Genomic DNA, 15,453 nt, shown 5'->3' with positions numbered 1-15,453 from the left:
AAAAGTTTACACATTTAGCTTGAACTAGAATGACCACTTCCACTGTGTTTTCATGCTACCATGTCACTGACAAAAAAACAAAAACAAATAATCCCAAAACTTTGCAGATCCTTCATAAAGATCAAATTCTTCTGAAAACTCTGCTAGGCCATATTGTAAAATCCCTTATTTCACGTGCAACTTTTGTCAGAAAAGTACGTCTTGCTAGATCTCTTCAGATTGGCCTGTTTTGCATGTATAGTTATGTAAAACATTACAAATAAGTGTCCATACACTTGAAAATCCAGCAATACACTGTTTCACCCTGCTCTGCACATACTCAGTTGCTCTCCCATTTTACGCATATTTGGGCACTGCTGAGTTTGGAGAGGCTCATCTATTGACAGCCTTAAAGCTCAATTAAACCCTCCTATCCTTTACAGCCAATGAAGCTGCTTCTGTTTAAACTGCAACGGCCATGGTGCTGCACATGTGATCAGTTATGACACGAGCCATTGGATGGTTTGACAGTTTGGTTGAGAACACAAGCAAATGTGACAGTTATCAATCCAGGGATTTCAGGATTCTAACTGTTTTTTGAAACTGTTAAATCAATTGGTTTAGCTCCACTTTATGATTTACTGCTGTTTGGGGGCTCTGGGCTTCAGCAAAATAGCAGCCTTTAGCAAGAAGCAAGTTGTTATGGGTAAAGTTGCGATTTAATTTAAAAGGAACAAGAATTTGCAAGTAAAGGACACAGGAACTGGAAAGCAGCATAGAAAATGGCCACGAAGGGACTCGAACCCTCAATCTTCTGATCCGAAGTCAGGCGCCTTATCGATTAGGCCACGCAGTCTGCCACAGGGCAACCAATTTTGTTTGTGGTGTGCGGATCAGCCAAACACTTGAAGATCACCTGGGACATCTTCTACTTGCTTTGCTCAAGCAGATTTGGTAGAAAGGATCTGAAAAGTTTGACTTGGTGCCAAGGTCATGCTTTATGAAGTGCATTTGCAAAAGGGCCTAGGTGCAGAGTGTTAATACAGCTCCTTAACCATACCATGACCAGGAGGAAAAAGGAGGGGAACCGGCCGATGAGACTGACGGAGTTTTACTCCTATGAGGCCAGGCAAGATGGAGCTGGCCCGGCGTCCATGCCGACATCTGTGGCCAAAAACAACTGCAAGCAATTAAAAACACAAAAAAGAAGCAGCCCTCCTAAAGACTCAAGATCTCCCCCAGCCACCCCATCAACAGGGAGCCCGGAGAAGTCTAGATTCAAGGCGGATGCCATGGATGACAGCACTGAGGTGAGCTCTCCCCCTGACTCAGGTGATGACACCAGGGAGCTGCCTGACTCCATTGATACATTTCCTACAAACGGCCAGCCTGTCATAGATACTATGCTAAAAGAGATGTTAGTGTCACTGAGAGGATCACTGCACTCAGATATGATCTCCTGTATGCACAAATTTAGTAATGAGATCAAATCGGTGACTAACAAAGTGACCCATATAGAACATAAAATGGGGGAATACGCTACAACAATAAACAACTTGGTAGATGCTAATGAAGCCAAAGATGAAGATTTAGAGGGGATCAAAGCCAAAATGGCGGACATTGAGGACAGATCCAGAAGAAATAACCTAAAGATCAGAGGGGTCCCAGAAACCATTAAACAACAAGATTTGAGGGACTATGCCACCCAGCTATTCACAGCCATTTTACCAGAACTATCGACACTAGATCTTACGGTGGACAGAATCCACAGACTACCTAAACCCGCCTATCTAGGAGAAGACATACTGCGGGACGTGATCCTGCGCCTTCACTTCTACCACACCAAGGAAAGAATTATGGCGGCTGCAAGGCAGAGGGAAGCAATTCCACCGCCATATTCAAACCTGCAATTCTACGCAGACTTATCACAATACACGCTACAAAAAAGGAGAAATATGACAACCCTAACTAAAGCACTCAGAAACCACAAAATTGGGTACAAATGGGGCTTCCCAACCAAACTGATCGTAACAAAAGAAGGCAAGGAGTATGTGATGGACTCCCTAGCTAAAGGCATGGCACTACTCAGCTCTTGGGGGATAATCTCAGACAACCAGTCATCCCTTAGATCAAGAAGCCCCAACACAAGCCCGGGTCCAGAATGGCGCACGGTTGACCGCAGGAATGCCCGCACTCACCACTAATACCAGCATGGGCAATTCACACCACCAACGACCCACGTTGGAGTACACACTACCGATCCGTTAAGTTTACTTAAACTTACTACCCACAAGTTATTACCTGAGTGACTGAGAGTCACACTTTAACGTACTTGCTAGTTGGCACGCAGCCACAAATGTTGAACCTCGGTTCCTACAAGTTTTTTTTTTCTTTTTTCCTTTTTTCTTCTCTTCTCACGCCGACAGTCAAGACCATTGCTTCACACTTGGGAGGATGTTGCACCAATCAAGAAAAGTCACCTCTAGGAAGTCTCAACGTTCAGCAAGCAATCAACCTCCAGGTCAGGCACCTAGACGAAGTAAGTGACACTTATATTATAAGTCAAACACCCCATCACATAAACCGAATACATGGCAGTGAATTTCCTGACCATTAATGCAAAGGGACTTAATCACCCGGCCAAGCGAAAGTCCTTATGGAAGGAAGCGATACAAAAAAACACCGACATCTTATGCACACAAGAAACCCACTTTCACATTGACTCACCACCTAAATGCTCCCATCCGAGATTCCCCCATATTTTCTACGCAAACGCAAAAGCTAAAATGAAAGGGGTGATGATCGCAATTAAGGATACAATAACATTCCTCCTGCATAAGATCTTATTGGACCCACATGGCCGCTACATAGTTATGGTGTGTGACATTAACTCTGAAACTTTCACTTTGGCAAACATTTATGCCCCAAATGCAGGGCAATCCAAATTCCTGCACTCAGTCCTCAAGAAAATTGATCAGGTACGCCAAGGAGCAACAGTGATATGCGGAGACTTCAACATGGTGCCTGACTCTGCTCTGGACTCAACATCCAACCCCAAAAGATCTCCACCAACCCTACAACCTATACTTCGCAAGTATTCACTGTATGATGCATGGAGATGCCTCAATGCTAATGAAAGAGACTACTCTTTTTTTTCTCACTGTCATAAATCTTACAGTAGAATAGACCTATTTCTGGTTGATAAACGGTTGCTGTTTAAAAGTAGAACTGCTAAAATACACAGTATAGCTTGGTCGGATCATGCCCCAGTGGAACTACAAGTGGGGAAACCTTCTAAGATTAAAAACACTTCCATATGGAGAGCCAACCCCAGGCTGCTCCAGCATGGCCCGACCAAGCTGTACATAGAACAGCAGATGAAGGAGTTTTTCTCACTCAATAAGGGGTCGGTTTCGGATCCATTCACCCTGTGGAATACCCATAAAGCATTTGTAAGGGGGGTGTTGATGCAGCAAGAGGCAAGGTCCAGGAGGTTGAGGCAACAGCAGACAACGAGAATCATAAACCAAATTGAAATTGTGGAGAGGCAAAATATGACACTTACTTCTCAAAAACTGATAGATCAACTTAATATGCTCCGTACAGAGCTGAGGCTAACTCTACTGGAGGACTTTGAAAAGGCTTCCAGGAAGTTAAAACTGACATACTATACTAGCGGTAATAGAGCAGGGAAATTACTTGCCAATCAACTAAAAGGTCACAGACATAAAACACACATACCATATATTATGCATCCAAAAACACAAATCAAACACCAACACCCACAAGAAATAGCCGATGCCTTTAGCCACTATTACGGCTCCTTATACAATCTTAAAAATGACTCCACTATACCGCAACCCAATATAGAAAATATAGAAACATTCCTACAAACTATACATTTACCTAAACTTACCGCAGAACACCTTCATACACTGAACTCCCCCATTACAGAATCAGAAGTCAGTCGTACCATACAGTCATTGCCTATAAACAAATCCCCCGGACCTGATGGCTTTTCAGGGGAATATTATAAAGCCTTTCACAATATACTAACCCCACATATGACAGAGATGTTCGGTGCTGCTGTTGCCTCCTCGTCATTCCCTCCAGAGATGTTGAAAGCAACTATAATTGCACTACCTAAACCAGGGAAAGCTCCGGATTCCCCACAGAATTTCAGACCTATATCCCTATTAAATACGGATATTAAGACTTATGCAAAATTATTAGCGAACAGGTTAATGCACATTCTTCCTGAAATTATTCACATAGATCAATCAGGGTTTACTAAGGGAAGGCAAACTTCAGATGCCACAAGAAGATTGATCAACATAATCCACATTGCGAACAGATGTAAAACGCCTTCTCTGCTCCTTGCTTTGGACGCAGAGAAGGCGTTTGATAGAATCCATTGGCAGTTTCTCTCTCAAGTACTGGAGAGGTTTGGGTTTGATGGTTCAGTATACTCAGCCATTATGGCCCTATACACACATCCATCAGCACAAGTACTCATAGCAGGAGCGCTATCCACCTCGTTCCAGATTACGAACGGGACGAGGCAGGGGTGCCCTCTTTCCCCCCTGATCTTTAACTTATTAATGGAACCATTGGCAACCCATCTGCGAACACACCCAAGCATCTCCGGGGTACAGATAGGCCAAAGAAGCCATACCATCAGCCTATTCGCAGATGACATCATACTGATGCTCACAGACGCAGAAACCTCCCTACCATCAGTCCATAAGGCCCTACAAACATTCAACAGAGTATCGTACTATAAAGTAAACGAATCTAAGTCCTATATCTTAAACCTAGGAATTTCGCCACAGGTTAGTCACAAACTACAACAAAATTTCCCATACATATGGAATAAGGAGGGAAAAAAAAACTTGGGCATTACACTAATTCCTAAGTCTGGAGATCTATTGACAGCCAACTACACCCCCTTTCTGAAACAGCTTCCAGACAAACTAAAAAAACTGGCAAAAACTGAACTCTTGTGGCTGGGCAGACTTGCAGCTTTCAAGATGCAAATTCTACCACAGATACTCTACCTATTTAGGACCCTTCCAATCCCACTACCAAACTCTTTCTTTAACTCCCTGCAACCTATAATAAACAGATACATATGGCAAGGAAAGAAGGCAAGATGTGCCTTCACCAAGCTTATAAAGCACAGGACAGCAGGAGGGGTGGGACATGTACACATGCAGGACTATTACTTTGCAACTATACTAGCACAAACAAGAAATTGGATGACATCGGAGACAGATCTGTCTACACTGTGGACAGAGATAGAAAAAATCCAAATAAAAAATAAATCATTGAAAGATTTTCTCATGACAGCCCATATGAACTTTTCCCTAGATGTACAGCTATCCCCAACCATACTGGCAGCAATTAGAGCATGGGGTCATCTTAGAAATTACGCAGACTGGACGGGCACATTGGCTCCACTTAAGCTCCAGATCTCCGCACTTACTCATATCATTCCAGATATTAACTTAAAGACATGGAAGACTAAGGGTATACAACACATCGAGGACTTAGTAGAGGGTAGTTCAATTAAATCATTCAACACGAAGGAGGAATTTGGTATACCACACACAGAATACTATAAATATGTACAGATTATTCAATTCCTGAAAAAACACCCCAATATATTTACTAACTTACCAACAAAGATACTCCAATATCTAACACAAACCACAACAAAACTAAAAGGGATATCAACCCTATATCTGGGTCTCCAAGAAAAAAAGGTTTGCACCAAATCCCCAAACATATTAGCCTGGGAAATGGAAATAGGACAACATTACCCGGTGGAAAAATGGGAAACAACTTTTAACAATATATACAACTCCACTAAAAGCACCAATCTAAGGGAGATGCAGCAAAAAATATTCCACAAGTGGTACCTCACACCCAGCCGTATATCTAAAATCTATCACAACTCCTCTCCTGAATGTTGGAGACTATGTGGAGAGTGCGGCACGCTATCCCACATCCTATGGAAATGCCCTCAAATAAAACCATTATGGAGGCAAATAGAAAGCATAATACGAAATTTTTCACACCAAACACCTCCTTTAAGCTTATCAATGGCTATATTATCAATAAACCTAGAATCTATTCCGAACCTGGTTAGAACAATAATTTCTCACATATTGTTGGTAACCAGACTTACAATTCTTAGACACTGGAAGGACACAGAGCCCCCATCCATAACAGAAGTAATAACCACAGTCCACAATTACGGTACATATGAAGTTTTACACGCATCAGCTATGGGGAATTATGGGAAGAAATCCAAACTATGGGCACCATGGAATACATGGTACTCAAGATGATTGAATTATTGAAAGTAATAGTGAGGTAAACTGAGACATCTTCCCAAGGGAAGCAATTAGACTGTTGGGACAAACTATATTTGTTTACTTGTTTTCTTTTTTTTTTTTTGTTACCTTAAATAAATGTTAAGATCAGAGATACTTTATATATGAAGGTACAAGCAATTAATAACTTACTAATACAAACCGCCACAGTATTTGTAACCGCTAGAATCACCAACAGTAAGTTGTAGCAAACTTGGCTTCATGTCGGAGGATGCGACCATATTGAGAGATCGCTCAATCCAATGACGGAGGGGCCATGAAAAAACACCACAACAGGTTTAAAGCATATACTCATCATAATGTATCATACAGTTATTATAATGAGAAAAATGAGTTGAATGCTACAGTACTATGGAACGAAAGATAACAGAACACAAATGTATGTATCATATCTTGTACATTGTTCAATAAAAAAAAATTAAATACAGCTCCTTGACAGTGGTAAAAGATCAACAGAGTACCACGAGTAGATGATATTTCTAGAGGCAACCAAAGACATCAAAACGTCTTGTCAGGATGGCCGAGTGGTCTAAGGCGCCAGACTCAAGAAATGTTTCTTCACATTGCGTGGGTGTTCTGATCTCCAAATGGAGGCATGGGTTCAAATCACACTTCTCACAAAAAGTTTACACATTTAGCTTGAACTAGAATGACCACTTCCACTGTGTTTTCATGCTACCATGTCACTGACAAGAAAACAAAAACAAATAATCCCAAAACTTTGCAGATCCTTCATAAAGATCAAATTCTTCTGAAAACTCTGCTAGGCCATGCTGTAAAATCTCTTATTTCACGTGCAACTTTAGTCAGAAAAGTAAGTCTTGCTAGATCTCTTCACATTGGCCTGTTTTGCATGTATAGTTATGTAAAACACTACAAATAAGTGTCCATACACTTGAAAATCCAGTAATACACTGTTTCACCCTGCTCTGCACATACTCAGTTGCTCTCCCATTTTACGCATATTTGGGCACTGCTGAGTTTGGGGAGGCTCATCTATTGACAGCCTTAAAGCTCAATTAAACCCTCCTATCCTTTACAGCCAATGAAGCTGCTTCTGTTTAAACTGCAATGGCCATGGTGCTGCACATGTGATCAGTTATGACACCAGCCATTTGATGGTTTGACAGTTTGGTTGAGAACACAAGCAAATGTGACAGTTATCAATCCCGGGATTTCAGGATTCTAACTGTTTTTTGAAACTGTTAAATCAATTGGTTTAGCTCCACTTTATGATTTACTGCTGTTTGGGGGCTCTGGGCTTCAGCAAAATAGCAGCCTTTAGCAAGAAGCAAGTTGTTATGGGTAAAGTTGCGATTTAATTTAAAAGGAGCAAGAATTTGCAAGTAAAGGTCACAGGAACTGGAAAGCAGCATAGAAAACGACCACAAAGGAACTCAAACCCTCAATCTTCCAATCCAAAGTCAGACGCCTTATCCATTAGGCCATGCAGTCTGCCACAAGGACAACATTTTTGTTTGAGGTGTGCGGATCAGCCAAACACTTGAAGATCACCTGGGACATCTTCTTCTACTTGCTTTGCTCAAGCAGATTTGGTAGAAAGGATCTGAAAAGTTTGACTTGGTGCCAAGGTCATGCTTTATGAAGTGCATTTGCAAAAGGGCCTAGGTGCAGAGTGTTAATACAGCTCCTTGACAGTGGTAATAGATCAACAGAGTACCACAAGTAGATGATATTTCTAGAGGCAACCAAAAACTTTAAAACGTCTTGTCAGGATGGCCGAGTGCTCAAAGGCACCAGACTCAAGAAATGTTTCTTCACATTGTGTAGGTGTTCTGGTCTCCAAATGGAGGCGTGGGTTCAAATCCCACTTCTGACAAAGAGTTTACACATTTAGCTTGTACTAGAATGACCACTTCCACTGTGTTTTTATGCTACCCTGTCACTGACAAGAAAACAAAAACAAATAATCCCAAAACTTTGCAGATCCTTCATAAAGATCAAATTCTTCTTAAAACTCTGCTAGGCCATGCTGTAAAATCTCTTAATTCACATGCAACTTTAGTCAGAAAAGTAAGTCTTGCTAGATCTCTTCACATTGGCCTGTTTTTCATGTATAGTTATGTAAAACATTAAAAATAAGTGTCCATACACTTGAAAATCCAGCAATACACTGTTTCACCCTGCTCTGCACATACTCAGTTGCTCTCCCATTTTACGCATATTTGGGCACTGCTGAGTTTGGGGAGGCTCATCTATTGACAGCCTTAAAGCTCAATTAAACCCTCCTATCCTTTACAGCCAATGAAGCTGCTTCTGTTTAAACTGCAATGGCCATGGTGCTGCACATGTGATCAGTTATGACACCAGCCATTTGATGGTTTGACAGTTTGGTTGAGAACACAAGCAAATGTGACAGTTATCAATCCCGGGATTTCAGGATTCTAACTGTTTTTTGAAACTGTTAAATCAATTGGTTTAGCTCCACTTTATGATTTACTGCTGTTTGGGGGCTCTGGGCTTCAGCAAAATAGCAGCCTTTAGCAAGAAGCAAGTTGTTATGGGTAAAGTTGCGATTTAATTTAAAAGGAGCAAGAATTTGCAAGTAAAGGTCACAGGAACTGGAAAGCAGCATAGAAAACGACCACAAAGGAACTCAAACCCTCAATCTTCCAATCCAAAGTCAGACGCCTTATCCATTAGGCCATGCAGTCTGCCACAAGGACAACATTTTTGTTTGAGGTGTGCGGATCAGCCAAACACTTGAAGATCACCTGGGACATCTTCTTCTACTTGCTTTGCTCAAGCAGATTTGGTAGAAAGGATCTGAAAAGTTTGACTTGGTGCCAAGGTCATGCTTTATGAAGTGCATTTGCAAAAGGGCCTAGGTGCAGAGTGTTAATACAGCTCCTTGACAGTGGTAATAGATCAACAGAGTACCACAAGTAGATGATATTTCTAGAGGCAACCAAAAACTTTAAAACGTCTTGTCAGGATGGCCGAGTGCTCAAAGGCACCAGACTCAAGAAATGTTTCTTCACATTGTGTAGGTGTTCTGGTCTCCAAATGGAGGCGTGGGTTCAAATCCCACTTCTGACAAAGAGTTTACACATTTAGCTTGTACTAGAATGACCACTTCCACTGTGTTTTTATGCTACCCTGTCACTGACAAGAAAACAAAAACAAATAATCCCAAAACTTTGCAGATCCTTCATAAAGATCAAATTCTTCTTAAAACTCTGCTAGGCCATGCTGTAAAATCTCTTAATTCACATGCAACTTTAGTCAGAAAAGTAAGTCTTGCTAGATCTCTTCACATTGGCCTGTTTTTCATGTATAGTTATGTAAAACATTAAAAATAAGTGTCCATACACTTGAAAATCCAGCAATACACTGTTTCACCCTGCTCTGCACATACTCAGTTGCTCTCCCATTTTACGCATATTTGGGCACTGCTGAGTTTGGGGAGGCTCATCTATTGACAGCCTTAAAGCTCAATTAAACCCTCCTATCCTTTACAGCCAATGAAGCTGCTTCTGTTTAAACTGCAACGGCCATGGTGCTGCACATGTGATCAGTTATGACACCAGCCATTTGATGGTTTGACAGTTTGGTTGAGAACACAAGCAAATGTGACAGTTATCAATCCCGGGATTTCAGGATTCTAACTGTTTTTTGAAACTGTTAAATCAATTGGTTTAGCTCCACTTTATGATTTACTGCTGTTTGGGGGCTCTGGGCTTCAGCAAAATAGCAGCCTTTAGCAAGAAGCAAGTTGTTATGGGTAAAGTTGCGATTTAATTTAAAAGGAGCAAGAATTTGCAAGTAAAGGTCACAGGAACTGGAAAGCAGCATAGAAAACGACCACAAAGGAACTCGAACCCTCAATCTTCCAATCCAAAGTCAGACGCCTTATCCATTAGGCCATGCAGTCTGCCACAAGGACAACATTTTTGTTTGAGGTGTGCGGATCAGCCAAACACTTGAAGATCACCTGGGACATCTTCTTCTACTTGCTTTGCTCAAGCAGATTTGGTAGAAAGGATCTGAAAAGTTTGACTTGGTGCCAAGGTCATGCTTTATGAAGTGCATTTGCAAAAGGGCCTAGGTGCAGAGTGTTAATACAGCTCCTTGACAGTGGTAATAGATCAACAGAGTACCACAAGTAGATGATATTTCTAGAGGCAACCAAAAACTTTAAAACGTCTTGTCAGGATGGCCGAGTGCTCAAAGGCACCAGACTCAAGAAATGTTTCTTCACATTGTGTAGGTGTTCTGGTCTCCAAATGGAGGCGTGGGTTCAAATCCCACTTCTGACAAAGAGTTTACACATTTAGCTTGTACTAGAATGACCACTTCCACTGTGTTTTTATGCTACCCTGTCACTGACAAGAAAACAAAAACAAATAATCCCAAAACTTTGCAGATCCTTCATAAAGATCAAATTCTTCTTAAAACTCTGCTAGGCCATGCTGTAAAATCTCTTAATTCACATGCAACTTTAGTCAGAAAAGTAAGTCTTGCTAGATCTCTTCACATTGGCCTGTTTTTCATGTATAGTTATGTAAAACATTAAAAATAAGTGTCCATACACTTGAAAATCCAGCAATACACTGTTTCACCCTGCTCTGCACATACTTAGTTGCTCTCCCATTTTACGCATATTTGGGCACTGCTGAGTTTGGGGAGGCTCATCTATTGACAGCCTTAAAGCTCAATTAAACCCTCCTATCCTTTACAGCCAATGAAGCTGCTTCTGTTTAAACTGCAACGGCCATGGTGCTGCACATGTGATCAGTTATGACACCAGCCATTTGATGGTTTGACAGTTTGGTTGAGAACACAAGCAAATGTGACAGTTATCAATCCCGGTAATTCAGGATTCTAACTGTTTTTTGAAACTGTTAAATCAATTGGTTTAGCTCCACTTTATGATTTACTGCTGTTTGGGGGCTCTGGGCTTCAGCAAAATAGCAGCCTTTAGCAAGAAGCAAGTTGTTACGGGTAAAGTTGCGATTTAATTTAAAAGGAGCAAGAATTTGCAAGTAAAGGTCACAGGAAGTGGAAACCAGTATAGAAAACGACCATGAAGGGACTCGAACCCTCAATCTTCTGATCCAAAGTCAGACGCCTTATCCATTAGGCCACGCAGTCTGCCACAGAGCCACCATTTTTGTTTGTGGCGTGCGGATCAGCCACACACTTGAAGATCACCTGGGACATCTTCTTCTACTTGCTTTGCTCAAGCAGATTTGGTAGAAAGGATCTGAAAAGTTTGACTTGGTGCCAAGGTCATGCTTTATGAAGTGCATTTGCAAAAGGGCCTAGGTGCAGAGTGTTAATACAGCTCCTTGACAGTGGTAATAGATCAACAGAGTACCACAAGTAGATGATATTTCTAGAGGCAACCAAAATCATAAAATTGTCTTGTCAGGATGGCCGAGTGGTCTAAGGCGCCAGACTCAAGAAATGTTTCTTCACATTGTGTAGGTGTTCTGGTCTCCAAATGGAGGCGTAGGTTCAAATCCCACTTCTGACAAAGAGTTTACAAATTTAGCTTGAACTAGAATGACCACTTTCACTGTGTTTTCATGCTACCCTGTCACTGACAAGAAAACAAAAACAAATAATCCCAAAACTTTGCAGATCCTTCATAAAGATCAAATTCTTCTTAAAACTCTGCTAGGCCATGATGTAAAATCTCTTATTTCACGTGCAACTTTAGTCAGAAAAGTAAGTCTTGCTAGATCTCTTCACATTGGCCTGTTTTGCATGTATAGTTATGTAAAACATTACAAATAAGTGTCCATACACTTGAAAATCCAGCAATACACTGTTTCACCCTGCTCTGCACATACTTAGTTTCTCTCCCATTTTACGCATATTTGGGCACTGCTGAGTTTGGGGAGGCTCATCTATTGACAGCCTTAAAGCTCAATTAAACCCTCCAATCCGTTACAGCCAATGAAGCTGCTTCTGTTTAAACTGCAACGGCCATGGTGCTGCACATGTGATCAGTTATGACACCAGCCATTTGATGGTTTGACAGTTTGGTTGAGAACACAAGCAAATGTGACAGTTATCAATCCCGGTAATTGAGGATTCTAACTGTTTTTTGAAACTGGTAAATCAATTGGTTTAGCTCCACTTTATGATTTACTGCTGTTTGGGGGCTTTGGGCTTCAGCAAAATAGCAGCCTTTAGCAAGAAGCAAGTTGTTACGGGTAAAGTTGCGATTTAATTTAAAAGGAGCAAGAATTTGCAAGTCAAGGTCACAGGAACTGGAAACCAGTATAGAAAACGACCACGAAAGGACTCGAACCCTCAATCTTCTGATCCGAAGTCAGACGCCTTATCCATTAGGCCACGCAGTCTGCCACAGAGCTACCATTTTTGTTTGTGGTGTGCGGATCAGCCACACACTTGAAGATCACCTGGGACATCTTCTTCTACTTGCTTTGCTCAAGCAGATTTGGTAGAAAGGATCTGAAAAGTTTGACTTGGTGCCAAGGTCATGCTTTATGAAGTGCATTTGCAAAAGGGCCTAGGTGCAGAGTGTTAATACAGCTCCTTGACAGTGGTAATAGATCAACAGAGTACCACGAGTAGATGATATTTCTAGAGGCAACCAAAAGCATCAAAATGTCTTGTCAGGATGGCCGAATGGTCTAAGGTGCCAGACTCAAGCAAATGTTTCTTCACATTGTGTGGGTGTTCTGGTCTCCAAACGGAGGCATGGGTTCAAATCCCACTTTTGACAAAGAGTTTACACATTTAGCTTGAACTAGAATGACCACTTCCACTGTGTTTTCATGCTACCATGTCGCTGACAAGAAAACAAAAACAAAGAATCCCAAAACTTTGCAGATCCTTCATAAAGATCAAATTCTTCTGAAAACTCTGCTAGGCCATGCTGTAAAATCTCTTATTTCACGTGCAACTTTAGTCAGAAAAGTAAGTCTTGCTAGATCTCCTCACATTGGCCTGTTTTGCATGTATAGTTATGTAAAACATTACAAATAGGTGTCCATACACTTGAAAATCCAGTAATACACTGTTTCACCCTGCTCTGCACATACTCAGTTGCTCTCCCATTTTACGCATATTTGGGCACTGCTGAGTTTGGGGAGGCTCATCTATTGACAGCCTTAAAGCTCAATTAAACCCTCCTATCCTTTACAGCCAATGAAGCTGCTTCTGTTTAAACTGCAACGGCCATGGTGCTGCACATGTGATCAGTTATGACACCAGCCATTTGATGGTTTGACAGTTTGGTTGAGAACACAAGCAAATGTGACAGTTATCAATCCCGGGATTTCAGGATTCTAACTGTTTTTTGAAACTGTTAAATCAATTGGTTTAGCTCCACTTTATGATTTACTGCTGTTTGGGGGCTCTGGGCTTCAGCAAAATAGCAGCCTTTAGCAAGAAGCAAGTTGTTATGGGTAAAGTTGCGATTTAATTTAAAAGGAGCAAGAATTTGCAAGTAAAGGTCACAGGAACTGGAAAGCAGCATAGAAAACAACCACAAAGGGACTTGAACCCTCAATCTTCTGATCCGAAGTCAGACGCCTTATCCATTAGGCCACGCAGTCGGCTGCAGGGCTACCATTTTTGTTTGTGGTGTGCGAATCAGCCAAACACTTGAAGATCACCTGGGACATCTTCTTCTACTTGCTTTGCTCAAGCAGATTTGGTAGAAAGGATCTGAAAAGTTTGACTTGGTGCCAAGGTCATGCTTTATGAAGTGCATTTGCAAAAGGGCCTAGGTGCAGAGTGTTAATACAGCTCCTTGACAGTGGTAATAGATCAACAGAGTACCACAAGTAGATGATATTTCTAGAGGCAACCAAAAACATAAAAATGTCTTGTCAGGATGGCCGAGTGGTCTAAGGCGCCAGACTCAAGAAATGTTTCTTCACATTGTGTAGGTGTTCTGGTCTCCAAATGGAGGCGTAGGTTCAAATCCCACTTCTGACAAAGAGTTTACAAATTTAGCTTGAACTAGAATGACCACTTTCACTGTGTTTTCATGCTACCCTGTCACTGACAAGAAAACAAAAACAAATAATCCCAAAACTTTGCAGATCCTTCATAAAGATCAAATTCTTCTTAAAACTCTGCTAGGCCATGATGTAAAATCTCTTATTTCACGTGCAACTTTAGTCAGAAAAGTAAGTCTTGCTAGATCTCTTCACATTGGCCTGTTTTGCATGTATAGTTATGTAAAACATTAAAAATAAGTGTCCATACACTTGAAAATCCAGCAATACACTGTTTCACCCTGCTCTGCACATACTTAGTTTCTCTCCCATTTTACGCATATTTGGGCACTGCTGAGTTTGGGGAGGCTCATCTATTGACAGCCTTAAAGCTCAATTAAACCCTCCAATCCGTTACAGCCAATGAAGCTGCTTCTGTTTAAACTGCAACGGCCATGGTGCTGCACATGTGATCAGTTATGACACCAGCCATTTGATGTTTGACTGTTTAAACTGCAACGGCCATGGTGCTGCACATGTGATCAGTTATGACACCAGCCATTTGATGGTTTGACAGTTTGGTTGAGAACACAAGCAAATGTGACAGTTATCAATTCCGGTAATTGAGGATTCTAACTGTTTTTTGAAACTGGTAAATCAATTGGTTTAGCTCCACTTTATGATTTACTGCTGTTTGGGGGCTCTGGGCCTTTAGCAAGAAGCAAGTTGTTACGGGTAAAGTTGCGATTTAATTTAAAAGGAGCAAGAATTTGCAAGTCAAGGTCACAGGAACTGGAAACCAGTATAGAAAACGACCACGAAAGGACTCGAACCCTCAATCTTCTGATCCGAAGTCAGACGCCTTATCCATTAGGCCACGCAGTCTGCCACAGAGCTACCATTTTTGTTTGTGGTGTGCGGATCAGCCACACACTTGAAGATCACCTGGGACATCTTTTTCTACTTGCTTTGCTCAAGCAGATTTGGTAGAAAGGATCTGAAAAGTTTGACTTGGTGCCAAGGTCATGCTTTATGAAGTGCATTTGCAAAAGGGCCTAGGTGCAGAGTGTTAATACAGCTCCTTGACAGTGGTAATAGATCAACAGAGTACTAAGAGTAGATAATATTTCTAG

General features: G+C 41.4%; 10 non-coding genes across 10 annotated transcripts; 6 read left to right on the top strand and 4 right to left on the bottom strand.

Annotated features, from left to right (window-relative positions):
• Positions 1–8,107: 8,107 nt before the first annotated feature.
• On the top strand, positions 8,108–8,217 carry TRNAL-CAA (transfer RNA leucine (anticodon CAA)). The gene is made up of 2 exons: positions 8,108–8,145; positions 8,172–8,217. It is a non-coding gene; the product is annotated as a tRNA-Leu (tRNA).
• A 1,110-nt stretch (positions 8,218–9,327) lies between these two features.
• TRNAL-CAA (transfer RNA leucine (anticodon CAA)) lies at positions 9,328–9,437 on the top strand. Its single transcript has 2 exons — positions 9,328–9,365; positions 9,392–9,437. It is a non-coding gene; the product is annotated as a tRNA-Leu (tRNA).
• A 1,110-nt stretch (positions 9,438–10,547) lies between these two features.
• On the top strand, positions 10,548–10,657 carry TRNAL-CAA (transfer RNA leucine (anticodon CAA)). Its single transcript has 2 exons — positions 10,548–10,585; positions 10,612–10,657. It is a non-coding gene; the product is annotated as a tRNA-Leu (tRNA).
• A 762-nt stretch (positions 10,658–11,419) lies between these two features.
• Positions 11,420–11,492, bottom strand: TRNAQ-UUG (transfer RNA glutamine (anticodon UUG)). The gene has a single exon. It is a non-coding gene; the product is annotated as a tRNA-Gln (tRNA).
• Positions 11,493–11,767: 275 nt separating this feature from the next.
• Positions 11,768–11,877, top strand: TRNAL-CAA (transfer RNA leucine (anticodon CAA)). The gene is made up of 2 exons: positions 11,768–11,805; positions 11,832–11,877. It is a non-coding gene; the product is annotated as a tRNA-Leu (tRNA).
• Positions 11,878–12,639: 762 nt separating this feature from the next.
• On the bottom strand, positions 12,640–12,712 carry TRNAR-UCG (transfer RNA arginine (anticodon UCG)). Its single transcript has one exon. It is a non-coding gene; the product is annotated as a tRNA-Arg (tRNA).
• Positions 12,713–12,987: 275 nt separating this feature from the next.
• Positions 12,988–13,098, top strand: TRNAL-CAA (transfer RNA leucine (anticodon CAA)). The gene is made up of 2 exons: positions 12,988–13,025; positions 13,053–13,098. It is a non-coding gene; the product is annotated as a tRNA-Leu (tRNA).
• Positions 13,099–13,860: 762 nt separating this feature from the next.
• On the bottom strand, positions 13,861–13,933 carry TRNAR-UCG (transfer RNA arginine (anticodon UCG)). The gene has a single exon. It is a non-coding gene; the product is annotated as a tRNA-Arg (tRNA).
• A 275-nt stretch (positions 13,934–14,208) lies between these two features.
• On the top strand, positions 14,209–14,318 carry TRNAL-CAA (transfer RNA leucine (anticodon CAA)). Its single transcript has 2 exons — positions 14,209–14,246; positions 14,273–14,318. It is a non-coding gene; the product is annotated as a tRNA-Leu (tRNA).
• An 814-nt stretch (positions 14,319–15,132) lies between these two features.
• On the bottom strand, positions 15,133–15,205 carry TRNAR-UCG (transfer RNA arginine (anticodon UCG)). Its single transcript has one exon. It is a non-coding gene; the product is annotated as a tRNA-Arg (tRNA).
• Between the last annotated feature and the right edge of the window lie 248 nt (positions 15,206–15,453).

Source organism: Aquarana catesbeiana, linkage group LG12 (assembly GCF_042186555.1).
Source record: "Aquarana catesbeiana isolate 2022-GZ linkage group LG12, ASM4218655v1, whole genome shotgun sequence".
NCBI lineage: Eukaryota > Metazoa > Chordata > Amphibia > Anura > Ranidae > Aquarana > Aquarana catesbeiana.
The sequence above is the reverse complement of the archived record's forward strand: the minus strand, read 5'-3'. Positions and strand labels throughout refer to the sequence as shown.